Here is an 8,313-nt window from a genome sequence, read left to right on the forward strand (position 1 = left end):
GTGGACGGTGGTGGCGGTGATGGTGGCAGTCGTGTGTATGGGGTGGTGATGGTTGTGGTCGTGTATATGCGGGGGGATGGTGGCGGTGATTTCTTTGACGAGGATTGCGTTTGAGTTAGTACATGCCTTTGGTTGGGCTCGATCCGCGACATAAAACATGCTATGTTGTGGTGATTTTGGATCCAACTTGATCGATGTGATGCATTTTGGATGAACTATGCATGTTTAAATTTGAATATCTCGATCCGTGAAACCATATGCTTGTTAACGATTTACATGTTATGCATGTTTATTTTAAAATATTTGAATGATTGATGATATAATGTGCAATTGTTTGAAGTTCATGCGGCTAGGCTAAAAGAATTGAGAAAAAAATACTCCTATAAATATAGGGGGTCAGCTAGAGTTTCCCTTGGCTATATATTTGCATCAACCATTCATATGTGTATCCCCGCAGCTGTTGTATACACTCATCTAAGGTTCGACAAGACAAAAACCATATGACAACGTCATAAGTGGTATTTTGAAATTGTTGATCTCCATGTAACATAAACTGGTCTTCTATCTAGTGCCGGCAGCTTGTCTCCATGTACAGTTTAGCAGGTGAAATCAACAACTCAGGTCTGCTTCCTCCGCCTATGGGCTGGGTTGCATTGTCGGTAGACGGTTCTTTCTTGAGCCAGCATGGTCGCGCTTCAATTGGCATGGTGCTTTCCAGGAAGAACGGATCGATGATTTTTGCCGCATATAGGTACATTTTCCATTGTAAAGATACCCTGGAAGCGGAAATTCATGCTATTATGCATGATATGGCATTGGCCATTCAACATTTGAACAGTCCAGTGATTGTTCAATCAGATTCTTCAAATGCTCTGACCACTCTCTCAAGCGACAATCTTTTCAGGTCAGCCTATGGTCATCTAGCTGCTGAGATTAAAGCTCATTTGGTAGTCATGAAGTTTGTTCCTCTAAAAGTTAGTAGATATCAAAATAGGGTAGCACATCAATTGGCACGCTATAGCCGCATTGAAGCTTGTATTGCGGTATGGTTGAATTCGATTCCTCCATGGTGTGAGGACTTGTTGTCTCGTGATTGTAACCCCCTCGTTGTGGAATAAACTTCCTTTCTCCCTGCCAAAAAAAAAGCTCAGGTCTGCCAATTTGCAACACGGACAAATTTTCTTTTTATGATTTTTCAAGTGTGGAATGTAATATATTGATACTTAAACGGATACGGATAATTGTGTCAGGGGTTCACGATCTAATGCAAAAAAATCCTGCTTTTCAGATACTCCCGATCTTTGTAAAATACATGATGATGATGCTAGAACATCTCAGTGGCTCCAAGCCTACAACTTGGTGAGGTATACTGGTAGAGCCAAAAAAAATATATAGTGGGATCTGCCTGATTATATACACCGGGCGACGCGAGGAGACGTGCCGGTGCGGTGCAGGTGTAACCCACGGCTCGCCCCGCCCGGCTGGCTATCGCCTCTCTCCTCTGACGCTGGTCACAATGGGCAAGAACATAACCTAGTAACTTACACATTTCCCTAGACTATGTTACTACCTCCATAGTGGGTAGGAACATCTATGTAGTGTCATGCAATGATGTATTTATTAGGTTATAGACTCATTGTTTCTTGGAGTGTGTGATGTTCCGGTAACTTAGCTAGTTACCACAAGCACCTCTCTCTTCATTAAATACGTGCCACATAAGCAAAGTTGTATTGAAATGTGTGATGTTATTCCTAAGTTCCACCCCACTGTGACCAGCCTGACACCTGCAGGCGAGCGGTTACAACTTCTTTTACCAACCAAGATTCTTCATTTGCTCCTACGCCGCCACTTCTTTTCCTGTTTCTACTACGTAACGTACAATCATCAATCGATAAATACGTTGCATCGACTGTGAAATAGAAAAGGGAAACGCTTGTGGCCGATCGCGCCGCGTCACACCCCTTTTCAATGGATCCATGTGGGCATATGGGTCCACCACACCGCCTTGCCTCATGGTCTTATCCTCTCTCTCAGTTGAGCCCAGCCACTCGTTTCCTATCCCTTCTCTCAATCCCTCTAATTTCAATCCCATCCCACCACAACCACTCTTTGCTAGCCATGGCTAGCCACGCCACAGCAATCTTCCCCGACGAGTTTGTCCTGCTGCGGTGCTCCCGCAACTCCTCCCTCACCCACAGATGCGGGAGTGGTGGTGTGGTGTGGGACGGTGATGGAGAGCGCCGGTGGCCATGAGACGGGTGGTGTAGCAAGCCACAGCTAGAACAACCATGGTGGTGACCGGACAACAGTCCATCGGCGCTGCAAAACCAGCAGCCACAGGTGATGGAGAGGACACGCTCCGGTGCTACAACCGGCTGACTTTTTTGCTGGAAGCTCTCACTGAAGGCGTCTGGGTCTAAATAAAGAGCCAACCTAAGGCAGTTGTTGTTTTCTTTGAGTTGGGTTCAGATAGCTTGAACAGACTATTTCCAAAATGATTTGTCAAGTGCGTTTTCGAGCAAGTTTAGTTCTCCACACATTGATGCCATCGATGGATCTTTCTCATTAGATTTTTATTTATTTTGAAATGTCTTTGTTCAGTTGCTTAGTCTTTCTATGAGTAGTAGTAAGGATTTGGTGGTGTTTGGCTGTGTCGTGGGCATCGAGGACTGCCAGGAATGGATGGAAGTCATCTTTGAGCTTGATCCATCAAGTATTTTTTTACTGAGTACTGACCGAGCCCTTGTAATGCAGGAAGCATTTGGAGTATCGAGCCTATGAAGCGCATCAACATTTTTGTTTTTGTTGGTTGGCATTTTGAAGCCCGTGGTCTGCATCGTCTTGCAGTTCCTTTTCTACCATCAGTTGGTGGCCTGTTTCTGCAACTAGACTTTTAGTAAGTGAATCCTGTAATCCTATAGTGTTGGGCTTTGCATGTCCATTTTTGAAGTTTTTACCTTTTGTAAATCTAGTGTGATCGAGCTAGTATCAATCATGTGGTATGTGTAGGGCAAAACTAAAACTGATAAGAGTAGAAGAATGTTTTTGTATAGGTGGGTGTTGTGAAACAGAATGACGCTATGGGAGCCAATTTGTGGTTGTGGTGGACTTTCAGAGAGAAATGAAGTCATCGAGATCGAGTTTCCTACTGATGTTTCTACTCCAGGAAGCAATGGAGGATCATCAATCATGTTTCTGTTTGTCTACGCCAAGACAGACGCAGCAGCCATGGATGGGACTTACCATTTTGCTTTTTTGTAATCCTTTGGCATTGGGTTTGGATGCTAGTTTGTATTTGTATACATATAGGAAGTGAATTCTGTTTCGGTTAGTTTAGAGCCTTTTGCTTTCATGATAAAGCAGGGGCCTGAGACTGGCCTAAAATTTGGCTGTGTATGTATGTAGGCTCAGGAGAAAAAGTTGAAAAATAAGCTGTCTTTTAGATATCCTTCCTGGCATATGGCATATGTATTTCTGATTGTACTTGTTAAATTCCAATTCATGTATTCTTGAATTGGTGGTGACATTGGAGATTTTGAAAAACCGTGATTCTTCCTTTGGAGCGCATAAATGAATGAATCAGTAGTTTATGATCAGCTCCAATCTGTCGGGTCAATCTGATGTGATTTTCGAACCTGTAGCTGATTGGATCGTCTTGTTTTCTTTTGGAAATCCCACGAGAGGACTGTGTGCGTTTGAGTAAACTATAAGTTAATCTTGCCTGAGTGTTGCCCGTATCCTAGATACAGGCATAGTAAAGGAGAAGATGTATCTATCTCTCTATCTCTCTGCTTTGTTGGTTTGGATTTGTTTGTTCCGATTTGGCCGCCGTTGGATAGTTTTCCTATCCGCATCATTCCTAGGACGTCGCTCGATCCGGTCATCTTCAGTCATCTACCCGTCGGTCCGTCCGTTGGATTTCCTTGGTTTTTGGGCGGGGTGGTGGTAACTAAGTGAATCAAATTAAGGTCTTTTGTGGGAACACGATAGAGATAGAGATAGAGATAATCACGGTGTCGCTGTGTGTGTTTTTATGGGTTCAAGGTCAGTTTGAGAAGAGAGAGATGAAAAAAAAAAGAATAGCAAGGCCGCGCGGCGAGACGACCTGAATGAATGAATCAAGTGCGAGGCCGGCCGTGGAGGGGTTGGATCAAACAGAGGTGACCGTGACCGTGACAGACTCCAGCCTTGTTGACCGCAGCGTCGTTGGATCACCCGCGAAACGGACGCCGAGAGGAGACGTGGCAGCGACAAATTCCTCAAACATCCCCGCCCCCGCACCTGCACCATACTTATTTCTCTCTCCACCCCATCGCGGTTCGCACCCCACGCAACCCTACGACCTACGTCCTCGCCGCCGCCGGAAAAAAATTATATGAGACCAGGTCTCATATAAAGTAGGTGAAACCCGCTACGACCTACGTCCTACGTCCTCGCCGCCGCCTCCCGCGCCCCAGCTTCCGCCGCCCTCCGTCTCCGGCGAGCGCACCAACCATGTCTACGATCTTCGCGAGGCCCGAGAGCGCCCTGAAGAGGGCGGACGAGCTGATCCACGTCGGGCAGAAGCAGGCGGCGCTGGAGGCGCTGCACGACCTCATCACGTCGAGAAGATGCCGGTCATGGCAGAAGCCTCTCGAGCAGGCCATGATGAGGTACGTGGAGCTGTGCGTGGATCTGAGGAAGGGCAGGTTCGCCAAGGACGGCCTCATCCAGTACTCCAGAATCGTCTGCCAGCAGCAACTCAACAACGTGTCGTCTCTGGAGGAGGTCGTCAAGCACTTCATGCATCTGTCCAACAAGAAGGCCGAGGAGGCGGCCATGGATCACCAGGCGCAAGCTCTTGATGTCCATGACCTGGAAGGACCGGAGGACCTGATGCTCGGCTACGTCAACCGGATCTCCGACACCCCGTGGCTCAAGTTCCTGTGGGAGACGTACAGGACGGTGCTGGAGGTGCTGAGGAACAACTCCAAGCTCGAAGCGCTGTACGCCATGGCTGCGCACAAGGCCTTTCAGTTTTGCAAGCAGTACAAAAGATCCGCCGAGTTCCGTAGGCTGTGTGAGATGATCAGAAACCATCTTGCAAACATAAGCAGATCGTCTCGTGATCGTCCTGATCTGACCGCCCCTGAGAGCTGTCAGTTGTACCTTGACACCAGGGTTGAGCAACTGAAGGTTGCCGCAGAGCTTTCGCTGTCCCAGGAAGCCTTCCGGTCTGTGGAGGACATCCATGGCTTGATGAGCGTGGTTCAGAGGACTCCAAAACCATCCGTCCTGGCCGTGTATTACGCCAAGCTGACTGAGATATTCTGGACGTCTGAGAGTCACTACCTGTATCATGCATATGCATGGCTGGAGCTCTTCAATTTGCACAAGAGTCACAATAAGAATTTAACCCGGAAGGATCTGCAGTTACTAGCGTCTTCTGCTTTGCTCGCCGCGCTTTCTGTTACACCATATTATGACCATGAGTCTGGTCTATCTCATATGGAGCTTGAAAACGAAAAGGAGCGCAGCTCGCGTATGGCCAGCCTTCTCAATTTCTCCTTTGACTCCAAGCGTGAGAACAGAGAACAGGTTTGCCTTCAAACTGTTCTCAATTTAAGATAATTTTACATAAGTTTATTTTTTTGCTAAATCTTGTACGTGTCTACTTTTCAGGTTTCAAGAGCATCTCTTCTTTCTGAGTTGGCTGCCAGAGGTGTGGTTTCATGTGCTTCCCAAGATGTGCAAGATCTTTACAACCTTATGGAGCATGAGTTCCTTCCTCTGGATCTAGCATCAAAAGTGCAACCTCTGCTTTCCAAGATTTCTACCATCGGAGGAAAGCTTTCAGCTGCGCCTTCTGTTCCGGAGATTCAGTTATCGCAGTACCAACCTGCATTGGAGAAGCTTACTACACTGAGGGTGCTGCAGCAGGTCCTATGCCATGACCTACTAGCGTTAATATATGCACTTTTTTGTTGTTGTGAATACGTATTCACTTTGTCATACTAAAACCTAGTATTTCTCAACTCTCCTTTTAATCGTTTTCAGGCATCTCGTGTTTTCCAGTCCATGAGAATTGATACACTCTCTAGAATGATCCCCTTCTTTGACTTCAATGTCGTGGAGAAGATTGCTGTTGATGCCGTCAAGCACAATTTTGTTGCTATGAAAGTTGACCATTTGTCTGGAGCTGTTCGTTTCGGCAACACGGAGATGGAATCTAATGTGCCTGGTGCTACTCATCTTATTGGTGTCCTCGCTGATTTAAGCAGTCTTGTTCACCCTCATGTGCATGAGCCATACAAACTCTGTGAAGACTCGATTAGTGTCGCTGGAGTGGTGGAGAAAGAACATGAAAGGCTTCACGCAAGGAAATCATTCATTGAAAAACGTAAAGAAGACGATGAGCGTCAGATATTGGAAAAGGAAAAAGCACAGGAGGCAAAGAGATTGAGCATTCAGAAGAAATCCGCAGACGAAGAAAGGGAGAGGCTTTTGAGGGAACGGAGGCTCAGGGAGCAGCAGAGGATCCGGCAGGAAATAGAGGACAGAGCGCAGAGAGAAATTGGAAAAGCAGAACAAAAGTTAACAAAACAAGGCGCCATGGAGCTTGTATCGCGTCACCTAGGTTATATAATGTCACGTCAGGGGATGGAGAAGATGTGGGAGAAGCTAGCAAAGAGAATGGATCACTTGGAGAGGGCAAGACGGCAGGAGGAAGCGCCACTGATCGAGGCGGCCTTCGGAAAACGCGTCGAGGAAGAGAAGGTCCTCCACGAGCAAGAGCAGCTGAGAGAGACTGAGCTCAGCGAGCAGCGCCACACGGGTGACTTGCTGGAGAAGAAGAGGCTCTCTCGTTGTCGGAGCATAAGAATGCTTTCCAGGAAAGAATCGTCCAACGCCGAGAAGCCGAGTTTCTTAGCCTGACGAATGAGAGGGAGGAAGGGATCAGTCAGTTGGTATCTTCAAGAAGGCGTGAACGGGAGACTGCACGGAAACTGACGTATTATCTGAAGATGGAGGAACAGCGGATCCAAAGGGCGCGCCAGGAAGAGGAGGAACATCGGATCCAAAGGGCGCGTGAGGAAGAGGAGCGGCGGACCCGAAGGGCGCGCGAGGAAGAGGAGCAACGTGAAGAGGAAGAGAGGAAGAGGAGGGAAGAAGCTCCTCCGGCACGCAGCAATCAGCCCTGGCGTCGTAGATCAGGGCCACCGGCAAACTCTTCTTCGTCCAGCAGCTGGAGGCACTGAGGCTGCCGGCTGCCCTGAATTTTTAGAAGCATGGACATCTGATTTCTAGCTAGGCCTCCCTTTGCAACTTTGCACCATTAATTTCTTCGAGGTCATGTTTGATCTTTTGAGAATTACACTGCTTCATACATACATGCATTACGTGTTGCTATTTGTTGTGGTATTTGAGTATATGCTGTTAGTATTAATTATGCGAGTAAAACCAAGATTTGCCTGTGTGAGTTTTGCTGTCGAATGGAGTGATTCGAGATATCTGAGTTCTGCGTTGGTCATCAACTCTAGAGACGGATGCAGTAATGTGGAAACGAGTCACAAGAGCTGCTAGCTGTGGTTAATTCCGAGTTATAAGATGCTCTAACTTTTATCTGAATCAGATGTATTTCCTCTGTAAACTAATATAAGAGCGTTTAGATCACTACTTTAGTATTCTAAACACACTTATATTAGTTTACGGAGGAAGTATGTACTAGCTGCGTTTTAGTGTGTTTGCCGGTTCATTTCAGTCGGTATGTAGTATAGTACATATCGAGATATCCAAAACATCTTATAATTCGGAACCTAGGTAGTAATTAGGAGTGCCCTTGCAGCTGTCGTTGTGTGTGGTCACCTCTTCAAATTGAAATCACAGGGGGAGGGAGTAGATCACTTGTATCGATATTGAGATAGGAACGTGTGTACAAAAGGCCGGTGAAATTGACACCACCAAATCCAAATGGAGGTTTTTCTTTTCTTTTTTGGAACACAATTGCATTCCATCACTAGTATGGTCGGAAATAGCCTCCCTATTACCAATACTGACCGTGTGGTGTATTGTGGCTAAATGGATCAACTGTACAAATGAATACAGTATATTTTTCTAACTTGAATAAAATGTTACTAATGTCTAGTGATGCGCAGTTGCGCTCCAAACTTCACTGTTATTTGTGTTAATAGTGGCGTGGGAACGAAACGCCACTGATAATTCGTTACCAGTGGCGCGATACTAGTGACGTGTATCATGCGCGTAAGTTTTTTTTACTAGTGATAACATGAAATTCATATATCAAAAATCATGAGAATATGATAAAAATATGAT

The 8,313-nt window shown here is 46.3% G+C and overlaps 1 long non-coding RNA gene and 1 pseudogene across 1 annotated transcript; both read left to right on the forward strand.

Moving 5' to 3' along the window:
- The first annotated feature begins 2,017 nt into the window (after nt 1-2,017).
- Nucleotides 2,018-3,446, forward strand: LOC123110346 (uncharacterized). The gene is made up of 3 exons (XR_006453315.1): nt 2,018-2,340; nt 2,755-2,896; nt 3,054-3,446. It is a non-coding gene; the product is annotated as an uncharacterized lncRNA (long non-coding RNA).
- An 874-nt stretch (nt 3,447-4,320) lies between these two features.
- Nucleotides 4,321-7,401, forward strand: LOC123110347 (eukaryotic translation initiation factor 3 subunit A-like; annotated as a pseudogene).
- The last annotated feature ends 912 nt before the right edge of the window (nt 7,402-8,313 follow it).

Source organism: Triticum aestivum, chromosome 5B (genome assembly GCF_018294505.1).
Source record: "Triticum aestivum cultivar Chinese Spring chromosome 5B, IWGSC CS RefSeq v2.1, whole genome shotgun sequence".
Classification (NCBI taxonomy): domain Eukaryota; kingdom Viridiplantae; phylum Streptophyta; class Magnoliopsida; order Poales; family Poaceae; genus Triticum; species Triticum aestivum.